Here is a 14,552-nt window from a genome sequence, read left to right as displayed (position 1 = left end):
TTGCATCCCTCGTTGCGCCATCTGGACTCTTTTCAATTCTGCTCCATCATCTCAGCTCTGCTCCATCCATATCATAGAAATATTCCAAATCAATCTCTCTACTGGCCTGGTGATTGTTAGTGAAGTAGCTCACTCAGATCTCAGTGATATGCGCAACCAGGGCTTGACGTTAACACCCGCTGACCCGCCGTGACGGGTAACACTCCCACTAGCCACTTTGGCGTGTTGAAAATTGTAGTCTTGTCAAAAGACTGAAATAACAAACGAATTGCAATGTGACACGACAACACTACAACTCCCATGAGTACTACCTGCACATCGTGTTTGCTCATTGGTCTGAGATAAAGAAAAGGCAGGAGGAAAGTGCCCTTAAATGCTGTAAAATTTCAGATATTTTCATGATTAAGGGACGTGGAGTTACTACTAGGGCTGCCTTTATATTGCATGAAATCGTCCTGTCACAACTGCATTTCGAGAGTTGATTATTAAAATATAGAACTATGTTTTAATAAAAGCTGTCATACCATAGGAAAGCAGAAGATGCATCTGTATGCAAATAATCTGGAAAAAAGACCTGTACACCCGTTTTTTATAGTTACACAGAGTGACCACAGCATGGTGATTATAAACATAAATCCAGTCAGAGCTCTGAGGAAAGGCAGATGCAAATGATTTTGGTGAATGTTTTTGTCAGTTTAGTTTTCATCTTGTAAATTAAACTTTTACACCCATGCAGCAGTTTCATTATATATAATAAGAAGCTACTACCTGTACGCAGGATAAGCGGTTGACGATGGATGGATGGAAGAACCTACTATGTGTGTTCATTTTAATAGACAACATGTTTTCAAAAAGGAACTTTACACACAACCTTATCAGAGCTAATGATAATATTAGTACATTTTAGAACGCCATTGTCAACTTTATATCGTATAAAACGGAATTTCCTAAAAACAAAATTTGGCTAGTGAAAATGCTGTGTGGCTAGTAACTTTGGAAAATCACCAGTGAGCAAAAAAGCAAAATAGTGGCAAAGGATAAATAATGCACTTCTTGAGACATTTGCACTATTTTTTAGCTTACTCTGGTGTATGTGAGTCACTGTGAGTCCATCTTTGATCTGAAGAAAACGACAGAAAGTGTTTCCTTGAAGTTGTTTATTTTGACAGAATTGCCACCACAGACTGAAAAGACACTTTGGTTCACAGTTATATCTCAACAACGACGGATTCACATGAAATTGCCTTTTTTGTCTTGCTTGTTGATCATTCTACATCATTAGAATTTAGTGTTACTATAATTACAAAGGGCAACTAGTTCCCAACACAACAACAAAGTAATATTAAAACACACATATATCATCATATATACAAATCTTGAAAAAAGTACAACAAAGACGCATCAAACATTCTATCAAATTAGATTCTGTGTTGTGAGTTTCAAAGAAGTGTTTTAGTCTGAGGAGCTGTGAGTTAAACCATGCTTATACAACATGTGCAATATTAACCTTATTGTTGTGGTTTAGGATGATCTATTTTAAAATTCCAATCTCCTTAAAATTAATGTGAGAGCAAAGAAAACCTTTATTTATAACATTTAGCATGTTTCAGAAGCATTTTGTATTAATAACAGCAGCTTACAGATTCTATATCTCCTATTTATATTGCTGCTATGCAGTATGTGCATGATTTTGAAGTTTTACATTTTGGCAGCAGGACCCATTTTGCGTATCTTCAAAAATCTAAAAATCACTCCTTTGATTTGAGGCAGATTCAGGCCATAAACTAGAGGGTTATTGATGGGGGGAATGATCAAATACTCTAAAGATAATATAACTGTGATAACTGGATTCAGTTTATCACCCTCAAATCGAGCCAGTGACAGCTCACAGAAGAGAGAGAATGAATAGGTCACAAATGTCACTATGTGGGGCAGGCAGGTTTGTAACGCCTTTCCTCTGAATTCAGACGAGCTTCTTCTGCACACAAGCAGAATCCGTAGATAGGTGTACAGGACAAAGAGCAGGGGGATGAAGATGGTTATTATCGTAAAAAACTGACCTACTATGCTGTTCAGAGTTGTGTCCACACAGGAGAGCCGAACCACAGGCCAGTTAGAACAGAAAAGCCTGTGCAGTTTATTTCCACACAAAGGCAATCGAACAGAAAGAGAAAGACAAATGCCAATAGTAAATGCAGGATAGAGCAAAGCAAAAATCAGAAGACGTCTCACCATCCTAAAGGTCATTTTGCTGTGATAGTGTAAAGGCTGGCAAATAGCAACAAATCTATCATAGGCCATGATGCTGAGGATGGTCAGTTCAAATGATGCATAGGTGTAAATAACATATCTGAATGAAACAAGATGCACGTGAGATCAAATGAGTGTCAGACAGAATGTCCATCAGGAACCTGGGGAAGAAGCCGGCTGAGCCGTACAGAGAGTTTAAACACAGACAGGAGAGAAACATGTACATGGGTTGATGCAGAGACTTCTCCAGGCAGACTGTCAGAATAATGACAAGGTTAGCAGAGATTATAGTCATGTAGACCAACAGACACAGACAGAAGAACAGATATCTGAGGGGCCCAGAGTCTGTAAACAGAGTCAGCTGAAAATACCCAGGAGTAAAGCTGTTATTGCTCATCATGTCTGCACAACAGAGAAGCAAAAACAGAGATGGATACAAAGAAACACGAGGAGAGTGTGATGGAGGATAAAGGAAAGGAGAGGAAAGAGTAGAGGCAAAACTGCATTGAACAAGAAACATATTGGAAGGCTTGCTTAGTTAAAATAAAGGCAATATACAGTTAAATCAAATATTAGATAAGTGAAATACAAGCAAGAATCAAATGATCCTTTCCTTCCCTGACATATTTACAGAAAAATGTATGTTTACAAATACTTCCATCCAAAGTTAAATGTAGCCCATGCAGAATCAGCCAATATATCATGGAGCTTACTTGTTAAAGTTTGCATATGAATAACACTTAAAACAAAGTCAGGGGCAACTTATTTACCTTGCCATGAGACAAGTAGATGACACATTTTAACAAAAAAATAAAATTAAATCAAACATTTTCAGATTAGTTATTAGTCTTACTCATCTGTGTGTTTACTAATCAAGCAGGTAATCTAAACATCTGTTGTTGTCCTGTTGTGTGTTCTATAATAGTTACAAAACTACAACTAACCAACAAAAAATCAATTCAACCAACTCGTAATAATAACGAGCTTGCTCAAAACAGTGTTTGTTAATCAGCTTGTTAAATGAGAGCTTCGACTGATGAACCTCTACCCTGTAATGATCCAAACAGAAGCAGCTGTAGAGACTTTATCTTCTTCTGCTGCTAGGATGCGAGCAGCAACGTGTACAGTCCAAAGGGACGTAAAGAGATTGTGCGGGCCGTGTGGCTCTGTCAGTAAACTCCAAAGTACCACCAAATGTTTTAAAATAACGTTTCTACTCCAGTTTTGATGCACTTGTCAATGAAGTAGTCCATGAAAACCCTTATTATGTCCGTTGATACACAATAAAAGTTTGATTTGCGTATGTGAATGTTTATGATCAAAATAAATTGAATGTGAGAGGAATAGATAATGAGGGCTCTAACATACTGTAATTTTACTTCATATCACAGGTTATCACTTTATCATTTAAACACTGAAATCAGCAGTGTTATTTGTGCTCGCGCTAGTGACCCATAACTATTCCACACTGCACCTTTCAATTGTAAAAATATATATTGATAAGCCAATTGCCAACTCAGATTTTAAATCAATGTCCGTTAAATAATTCATTAGCCCCCCTGGAGCGCATAGGGCTTGTGTATGCCACGGACACTCGTGGTCAGTTGTGGACCGGCCAGCATAAAGCCAGGATAGTGGCAGAATGCAGGCTCGCCTTTCCCCGATATTAGACGTGAATTTAGCTTCCTAAGAGTCCTTTTTAGACTTTACCTCGGCTAACAGATAGAATGATCACCATCATAAAATGCAGAGATAACATAAAATAGCATTAAAGAATTGCAGACGAGAGCGTCAGTAGTTTTTAATAATATCCTCTGTGCATATTTAGTTTTCAGTTTTGCGCTGCAGTGGACTGTGCTGTCAGGTTGATAAACTCTTCAATAGTAAACTATATACCCTTGTACAGAAAGATTTAGACTGAGTAGAGTCAAGTGGTCCAGCAGAAGCAGAAGTTGTTGTTTCCTACAGATGACCCTGGGTACTGCAATGGATATTCTTACAACTCATGAGAGGTAATGTCTCTACCGCCACCTGCTGGTGTAGCTAATAAACTGCTCTCACACATACAGATCTCTGTTTACAGATCTCTGTGGTACAGAGTGGACAAAATTCCACAAATGTTACATGACCTGCAAACTGACAGGAAATGATCCACAAATGTGCTAATACTGTTTTGTGTGTAAAAATAGATCCACAAATGCGTAAATAACACTTTTTATGTGAAATTATAATATGTGTGTACAGAGTAAATTGTAAATATTTGCAAATTGCACTGTATTTTTGTGGATATGATTTTACACAACACAAATGTAAAAATACATATTTGTAGATAGCGAAATATTTGCACATCATAGTACACATTTGTGGATTGTTTTCTGTGGGTTACAAATATCAAGTCCATTAAAATCTTCCATAGACGCCGGGGTGGTGCACAAACAGATCTGTATTCTCACCTCGACTTCACCACCTGCACATATGGACTGTGTAAATTAAACATGCAGACCACTACAGACCTGTGGACCACTGCTGACCTGCAGACAACTAAAGACCTATAGACCACTGCACACCTGTAGACCACTACAGACCTGCAGGCCACTGCTGACCTGCAAACTACTCCTGACCTGCAGACAACTAAAGACCTGTAGACCACTGCTGACCTGCAGACCACTACAGACCTGTGGATCACTGCAGACCTGCAGACAACTAAAGACCTGTAGACTACTGCTGACCTGCAGACCACTAAAGACCTATAGACCACTGCTGACCTGCAGACCACTACGAACATGTACACCACTGCTGACCTGTGGATCACTGCTGACCTGTAGACCACTACAGACCTGCAAACCACTACGAACATGTAGACCACTGCTGACCTGCAGACCACTACGAACATGTAGACCACTGCTGACCTGCAGACCACTACGAACATGTAGACCACTGCTGACCTGCAGACCACTACGAACATGTAGACCACTGCTGACCTGCAGACCACTACTGACCGGACTACTGACTGACTCGTCACCTCCAAGATGGCAGCTTGTTCGTACTGTGTCTCTCGTGTCTGTCTCGTAGTCTACTCCCCAAACTCGATTTTATACAAACTTGGGCCCACTCAACAGATACTGATATTCTTATAATCTCAGAAACATGGCTTAGTAAATCCATTTTAGATAAGGATATAGCAATCAAGGGCTACAATGTCTACCGTTGTGACCGCCCCAGGAAGGGCGGTGGCATTGCCATTTACAGTATATAAAAAATCGTTTCCTTGTAACATTGTGTATTCGGTATCCATTAGTAAGCAGCTAGAGCTTTTAGCCTTGAAGATAGAGCTTGCATTGGGGAAAACAATGACATGTCATAGGTTGCTACAGGCCACCCTCAGCAAATACTGAGGCTCTTTGCTCTTTAAATCATCATCTATCGAGCATTGAATTTGGAGAGGTACTTTTAGCCAGGGATCCTCCATTTCAGATGGTTTAAAATCTGTCTGTGACTCTTTTAATCTTACCCAGTTGATTGATAGTCCAACTCCCCCAAACCCCAACTGCCCTGAAAAGTCCTCTTTACTGGATTTGTTTTTAACTAATGCTCCACACAAATTCTGGGTATAGGTGTGTTTGCCATTGACCTGAGTGATCATTGTACAATTGCAGCAGTTAGGAATGCTAAAATCCCAAAACAGGGGCCTCATATTATTTTCAAAAGGGATATGAAGCATTTCTGTAAACAAGCCTTTTCACATGACCTCTTTCATTTTGATTGGAACAAAATCTTTCTTATAGATGAAGTAGAATTGGCCTGGAACTACTTTTATGATGGTTTTCTCAGGATCATAGATAAGCATGCCCCTGTATGCAAATCTAGAGTTAAAGGCCGAAACAATCCCCAGATTTCCTGCCTTCTCAGGATAGGGATGCTGCCTGGTCAAGGGCCAGGAAATCAAAGACTGATGCTGATTGGGTCTACTTTTGGCAACTAAGAAATAGGCTTACATCTGTCATTAAAAAGTCAAAATCAGAGTATTTCCTTAGTGAAACTACGAAAAACAAACAAATTCAAAATCCTCCTTTGGAAACATTAGTTGCAGTGAACTACCCCCTCATGTTATGATTGATTCCGGCAAGGTGACTGATAAACCAACAATGTTAGCTTGCTTTAATGAGCACTTTATTTCTTCAGGATCCTTATTTGAATCCTCATGCCTTACTTCTTCTGGTCTCAGTGCGCAGGAGCACCCCTCTGACCCATGCTTACCTCCTGACAAACTATTTTATCTTTCTCCTCAATCAGTTTCCAAAGTCCATAGAGCTCTGCAGGAATTAGGCACAAAAAAGTAAAAATAAAAAAAAATATCAAAAAATATCTTTAATCTAACATATATTGAAAATGACATCTCCAAAGTATGGAAGTCAGCCCATGTTACACCCCTACTAAAAGGGGGCGATCCCTCTATTTTAAACAACTATAGGCCTATTTCCAAGCTGTGTGTTTTAGCCAAGCTCCTTGAACGCTTGGTTGGTGAGCAGCTAAAGGAATTTTTAAATTCAAATGATGTCTTATCCCCCTTTCAATCTGGTTTTAGGAAACATCACAGCACTGGAAAACAAGAAAATGTGCGCTGCACTGTTCATAGATCTTTCAAAAGCTTTTAAGACAGTTGATCACTGCATTCTAGTAAATAGACTACTGAGCATTGGCCTGTGTAAGCATTCAGTAGATTGGTTTGCAAATTATCTGTCAGGTAGAGCCCAAAGTGTTCAGATTGTTGGCTCTTGCTCTCCCTTTTCCAAGGGGGTTCCTCAAGGCTCAGTACTTGGGCCCATATTGTTTTCAATTTATATAAACAATCTTAGTGATAATCTATCGAATGCTATGTATTATTTTTATGCTGATGACACTGTTATTTACTGTACTGCATCATCTACTCAAATGTCCAAAGTAATGGTATTCACAAACTCAAGACAACTTCCAGTTACTACTACAAGCATCTCAACTTTTGAAGGAAATGAATTTGAGTTAGTTAACAGTTATAAATATTTAGGTATAATCATTGATTGTAAACTGTGTTTCAGAACTCATATTAGCAACCTGGTTTCTAAGCTCAAGATAAAGCTTGGCTTTCTCTACAGATCAAAAACATGCTTATCCATTCGTGCTAGAAAATACCTGCTGACAGCCACTTTTCTTCCCATATTAGATTATGGTGATCTGATATATATATATATATGAATGCTTCTGCCCAATGCCTACAGAAATTTGATGTTGTGTATCATTGTGAACTGCGTTTTTTCACTGTCTGTAATTATAGGACACATCATTGTACCCTTTACTATAAAGCTAAATGGCCCTCTCTTTATGCAAGAAGGTACACTCATTGGCTGTGGCTTTCATCTATAAGGCACTTCTTGGACTAGCCCCTCTTTTTCGTTACATTTTTTATATCCTTTTTTATTTAACTTAAGTTTCACGTGGGTTAAGGATTTCAGTCATCCGACATGGATTTTAAGCTAGATGACACGATCAACACGAAAAACCACGATCAACGCTACTGACCACAACAAAGCTCCGGCGGCTATGCTAGCCGAGATAACTCTGCCCCATGAGGACTGCACACTCCTTAAGAAAGCGAACAAGAAGATTGCTTACATCCAACAACTTTCAGAGGAACTCAAAGAGAAAGATTCCCTGCTGACTGGCTTTATGGATGTGGCTTCAGTACAAGCCAAACAGATTGTCTCTCTTAGCGCAACCGCTAACATCCAGGACACCGTGTTATGGGACCCCTCTAGCCTTCCAGGGTTTCTTCCTGCTTGACTCCAAAGCATCAGTCAACCTGGGCTGAAGTGGTGGTCCGTAGCTGCAAGAGAGGCTCGGATGGGGCTGCCTTTTCTCCGGACATCGGCCTCTCCAACCGCTATGCAGCCCTGTCTGACGACACTCCCGTCCATCCAGCGGATGCACCTGCGGCTTCGAGTCTCCCTGATATGGATCTCTTTCGACGCACAGTGCCTGCCAACACTGTTGCATCTCCTTCACCGGCTACATCTCCCGCGCTGGTCTGCCGGTCTGCCGCTGGGCCTGCTCGACGGCCGTCATCCCGTCAAACCTCCGCTTCCCGACGTAGGATCCTGAAGGAGGCTGTGCTCAGACGCTCCGGAGGCCGTCTCTGCCCTGCACCGTCGGGTAGCCCTTCTCTCAGGTCTGTTACTGCTACTCCAACACAACAATCGGCAGCTAACGCACTCCACTGCTGGACACACCACTGCTCACTAAACAGATATCTGCCTCACTGCCACAAACAACTGTCTCCACCTGCTGGCATGTAAAGCCGTCAGCTCCCAGCGCTGTTCCAAAGACTTCTATTCCTGTCATCATCACGCATAGACCAGTAAACCGAAATGTGCACATCCCACACAGAAATATTAGTAATCTCTTAAGGATTAGGACAACTGCACCAACTCCAGCACCCAGAACAAACACATTTAAAATGGCTCTCTTCAATGTGAGACCTCTGTCAAGTAAGACTTTTATCTTAAATGATTTTATCTTGTCTGCAAATCTAGATTTTATGTTTTTAACTGAATCCTGGTTGCAAATGAATGACTATAGCTAGCTGAACTGTGTCCGCCTCAATATGATTGTTTTAGTCAACCGAGGGTCAGTGGTCGTGGTGGTGGGCTAGTGAGCGTGTATAGGAAAAATTTTAAATGTCATCAAGTACGCTGTGATGAATTTAACACCTTTGAAGTTCTCACTCTTAAAGTTGGAGGGCTGCAACCTATCATATTTGTTATAATTTATCGCCCCCCAAAACTGCCTGGAGGATTTTTATCAGAACTTCCTATAATTTTTATCTACTCTGGTTTTAAATTATGACAGAATTGTTCTTTGTGGCCATTATTCATGTTGATGACCCCACCAATGTTAATGCAACTGACTTTTTAAATATGGCCACTTCTTTTAACTTCAAACAACATGTCAAAGGGCAAACCCATAACCGTGGTCATACACTGGACTTGGTTTTTACCCTGGGTATCAGCATTTCCTCTGTGGAATTAGTGGACATGACCATATCTGACCACAGATGTATTGTTTTTAGCTGTGATTCGCCTGTTACTCATGCCACCTCACCAAGCTCCGTGTGTTCTCGCTTCTTTAATGAACAAAGTGTTTCAAAGTTTGCGCATTCTTTCAGAGCCAAAGCCAACACCTGTCTGATTCCAACACCAACAATCTGGTCGATCACTTCAATCATATCTGCTTGTCGTCACTAAATATTACTGCTCCTCTAAAGGTTAGGCCTACGTCTAAAGCTAGTAAGCAACCCTGGATAAATGACAGCATTCACAGCCTAAAAAGGGAATGCAGGAAAGCAGAGCGCAGATGGAAAAAATCCAGTCTCCAAGTCCATTACCTCAGTCTGAAGGATTTATTAATTAACTACAATAACATGGTTAAGGATGCGAGAACACACTATTTTCTGAACTCATTACTACACATAAACACAATCCCAGGTTTCTGTTTAAGACTGTGGATCAGCTGGTAAACCCAACCCCTCCTTGTGCCTCAGCTGGAAGTAATGATGACTGTGAATTGTTTTGATCTTATTTTACCAATAAGGTGGTGTCAATCAGAGCCTCTATTACCCCCGCGGCCTCTTACTCAGAGGTTCCTCACCAGCAACAAGAGAGTTTTAACCAGTTTTATCCCATTGACTTGTCTGAGCTTTTAAAAACAGTATCACAAATGAGAGTGTCCTCCAGCACTACTTGATGTAATACCTACAAAGTTTTTACTGAAAGTAATAGATTCTGTTGGGCCCCATTTGATCTCTGTTTTTAACAGCTCCCTATCTACTGGTTGTGTCCCTGATTATTTTAAAACGGCTTGCGTGAACCAACTTTTAAAGAAACCTGGTTTAGATCCCTCCCTCCCACATAATTTTAGACCAATTTCAAAACTGCCTTTTTATTGCAAAGATTCTAGAAAGAATTGTGTCCAAACAGCTGCTCACTGTACTGGAAAATAACAACATATTTGAAAAGTTTCAGTCTGGTTTCAGGAAGAACCACAGCACTGAGACTGTGCTGATGAAGGCATGTGCTCAGTCCTTGTACTCCTGGACCTTAGCGCTGCTTTTGACACCATTTGATCACAACATCATGTTAGACAGACTGAGGCACTGGGTGGGGATCTCTGGTACTGCCCTAGAATGGTTTTCATCCTACCTGTCAAATAGGAAGTTTTGCATGTCTGTAAACAACTATGTCTCTTCGTTCTGTCCAGTTAAATATGGTGTGCCTCAGGGGTCGGCCTTAGGACCCATTTTGTTTTCCTTGTATCTGCTTCCCCTTGGACATATTATCCATAAACATGGCATTTCTTTTCATATTTATGCTGATGACACAAATATACTTGCCCGTCAGATCCACAGACCCTGGAATGCTGAGAACTGCCTTTGTAAAGTTAAAAAATGTATGTCAAATAATTTCCTCCAACTGAACTCAGACAAAACAGAAATCCTGGTGGTTTAAATTTCGAGCAGCACACCACAAAACTTGTTCAATCATGTTTTTATCAACTTAGAAATATAGCAAAAATTCAATCTATGTTAACTTTTAAGGACACCGAGATCATTTTACACGCCTTCATCTCATCACACCTGGATTATTGCATCATCAAAGCTTCCTTGTTTGCTATACAGCTTGTGCATGATGAGTTTTACATTCTGGCAGCAGGACCCATTTTGCATATCTTCACAAATCCTTTGATTTGAGGCAGATTCAGGCCATATACTAGAGAGTTATTGATGGGGGGAATGATCAGATACTCTAAAGATAAAACAACTGTGATGATTGGATTCAGTTTATCAACTTCAATTCGAGCCAGTGACAGGTCACAGAAGACAGAGAATGAATATGTCACTATGTGGGGCAGGCAGGTTTGTAACGCCTTTCCTCTGAATTCAGACGAGCTTCTCCTGCACACAAGCAGAATCCGTAGATAGGTGTACAGGACAAAGAGGGGCAAAGGTTGAGGTTATCAAAATAAATTGAGCTACAATATTGTTCAGAGTTGTGTCCACACAGGAGAGCTGACCACAGGCCAGTTAGATTGCACAGGCTTTTCTGTTCTATTTCCACACAAAGGCAATCGAACAGTAAAATAAAGACCGACACCTATAGCAAATGCAGGGTAGAGCACAACAAAAATCAGAAGATGTCTCACCATCCTAAAGGTCATTTTTCTGTGATAGTGTAACGGCTGGCAAATAGCAACAAATCTATCATAGGCCATGATGCTGAGGATGGTCCGTTCAAATGATGCATAGGTGTAAATAAGATAGATCTGAATGAAACAAGATGTACGTGAGATCAAATGAGTGTCAGACAGAATGTCCATCAGGAACCTGGGGAAGAAGCCGGCTGAGCCGTACAGCCAGTCCAAAGGGAGGTAAAGCCTCTCACCTGATGGGTTTGGCGAGAAATGTGGAAGTTGGCCAAGTCTTGTCAGACAACTCTCAAAACAAGTGATTGAAATATACTTATATTCATTAATTTATTTATTTTAACTTTCAACTTTACTTGACTCTAAGACATGAGGTCAAAAAAAGCAGGCACGCATAATCGGAAAGGATATTTACATTCAAATCCAATCAATGACTGAAAACAGTGAATCTACCTCGCTTTGTGCCTTTCATGTGCTGTGAAGTGAAGTGAAGACCAGGTGGACAAATTTAATTTCCGAAAAGTGCTCAACGTCCAAGGATGTGTAATCCACAGACATGACATTGTTGCACGTTGAAAAATAAATACGACCTCACATTATATCAATGAGATTTACACACCGACACTGAAACTTTCGTCCCTCATTAAAGTTTTCAAAACAGGTTTGATTTGAACAGCAGAAACTGCTGGATGGCGGCGCCCATGTCGGTAGCAGCTGCAATGGTTCATGGCAAAAATACAAATAACAGCCAAAAGAAAACAAACCAAAAGAAAGAGATTGTGTCTTTTTCAAGTATCATAAATAAGTGCAATTAAGGAAAAAGTTTCCCCAGGCAACAGTCACGCCTCCCAAACAACCTGCAGATGAGGGAGAGGTGGAGAAAGGGAAAAGGGCCAAAACGAAAACACAGCCACACCAAAAGAAACAACAAAAACAAAACTCAGTCTCGCACACTCAGCAGGAGTCACGGCTAGATCGCAACAGGGAGGGCCGTGACAGTACCCCGCCCTTGAGCTTCCAGGCGCTCCAGGCTTATCAGGGTGAGCACGAAAAAAGTCGCTGATCAGGGTGGCGTCAAGGATCTGGCGCCGGGGAATCCAGCTCCTCTCCTCTGGATTGCCCCCCTCCCAGTCCACAAGATACTGGATCCCCCATCCCCGGCAGCGGGAATCCAAAAACCTGCGCACGCTGTAGGCGGGCTCGTCATCGATGATCCTGGGAGGAGGAGGCAGAGGCAATGGGCTGATGGGACAGGCTTGAAACATGAAAAGAAGGGTGAATCCGGAGAGAACAGGGCAATTTGAGTCTGACCATTACAGGGCTGATAATGCTTTCAATGACAAAAGGGCCTATGAACCGGGGCGACAGTTTCTTGGATTCTGTTTTAAGGGATATGTCCTTGGTGGACAGCCAAACCTTGTCACCCTGAGAATATGCAGGGGCGTGTTGGCGATTGGCCTGTCTGCAATAGCAATCTGAGGCTCTGAGGAGGGCGGAGCGGTGCCAGGTCCAGTGACAACAGTGAATGTGAAACTGGACAGAGGGTACAGAGATCTCCTTTTCCTGTGACGGGAAAAGAGGAGGTTGGTATCCACAGATGCACTGAAATGGTGACAAACCTGTGGCTGATGATGGTAGCGTATTGTGAGCGTATTCAATCCACGGTAGCTGTGAGGTCCAGGTGGTTGGGTTGGTGGAAGCCAGGCAACGTAGTGAGGTCTCCATCACTTGGTTGGACAATTCGGCTTGGCCACTGGATTGAGGCTGAAAGCCAGAGGTCAGACTGACAGAAGCCCCTAAAGTACAGCAGAACGATTTCCAGACCACTGAGGTGAACTGGGTTCCTCGATCTGAAACAATGTCTGGGGGCAGACCATGAATGCGAAACACCTCTCTCACCAGCTCTTGTTTTGGGTGTACACAGAACAAGCAGAGACGAAGGAGGAGAGACAATGGGCAACACCAGGGTGGTAGGTTAGTTTAGAGGCATGAGCCCATTGTAATACAGAGGACCTCACCGGTTCAGGAACATAGGAGTCCTGCAGGACAGTTACTGGGGTTGGGGTGACTCAGGAGAGCTGCTTTGATCTGCCGCTACACCTGCCAGGCTACCACTCCAATGACACAGGAAGTGGGCACAATGGTATCCGGGGTGGTCTTTTCCATCCCTGTGCTACAGAAGGCTCGGGAGAGGGCGTCAGGCTTTGTGTTCTTGGGCCCAGGTCTGAAGGTAAGCACAAAGTTGAAGTTGACCAAAAAACAATGCCCACCTGGCTTGCCTGGGGTTAAGACGCTTGGCAGACTGGATGTATTCTAAGTTCTTGTGATCAGTCCAAATGAGGACAGGATGTTCCGACCCCTTGAGCCAGTGCCTCCAATCTTCCAATGCCAGTTTAATTACAAGCAGCTCCCGGTTTCCGACGTCGTAGTTACACTCTGCAGGTGACAAACGGCGGGACAGAAAGGCACAAGGGTGTAGCTTACCATCAAGGGAGGAGCGTGCCAACATTGGAGGCATCCTCTTCAACAATGAACTGTGTGAGAACCGGTGCAGACGTGAAACACTGTTTGAGCTCCTGAAACGCTGCCTCTGCCTCAGGAGTCCATACAAACGGCTTAACCATGGAGGTCAGGCAGGTTAGAGGTGCTGCGCCTTTCCTGAAGTTCCTAATGAAGCGCCTGTAAAAAATTAGCAAAGCCCAAAAACTGTTGCAACTGCTTGCAATTGGCAGACCGGGGCCAATCCAACACAGCTCTCACCTTAGCTGGATCCATCCTCACTTGTCCCTCTGCAATGATGTAGCCCAGGAAGGACACAGTGTTGGAATGAAACTCATATTTCTCGGACTTCACAAACAGCTTGTTCTCCAACAAACTCTGCAGGACCAGGCGGACATGCTGGACATGATCTGAGAGACTGCGGGAAAAAATTTGTATGTCGTGCAGGTAAACGAAGACAAACTTGCCCAACATATCTCTGAGGACGTCATTGACAAGACACTGTAAAACTGCCGTTGCGTCCAAAAGGCATAACAAGATATTCAAAGTGCCCCATAGGTGTATTAAAGGCA

The 14,552-nt window shown here is 42.1% G+C and overlaps 2 pseudogenes; both read right to left on the bottom strand.

Moving 5' to 3' along the window:
* Positions 1–1,698: 1,698 nt before the first annotated feature.
* On the bottom strand, positions 1,699–2,650 carry LOC119903631 (annotated as a pseudogene).
* An 8,324-nt stretch (positions 2,651–10,974) lies between these two features.
* LOC119903630 lies at positions 10,975–13,358 on the bottom strand (annotated as a pseudogene).
* Between the last annotated feature and the right edge of the window lie 1,194 nt (positions 13,359–14,552).

The sequence above is a fragment of the Micropterus salmoides genome, unplaced genomic scaffold, assembly GCF_014851395.1.
Source record: "Micropterus salmoides isolate LMB-PRFRI ecotype aquatic unplaced genomic scaffold, ASM1485139v1 Ms_hic_scaffold_15, whole genome shotgun sequence".
Classification (NCBI taxonomy): Eukaryota; Metazoa; Chordata; class Actinopteri; order Centrarchiformes; family Centrarchidae; genus Micropterus; species Micropterus salmoides.
This window is presented reverse-complemented; position numbering and strand designations above follow the sequence as displayed.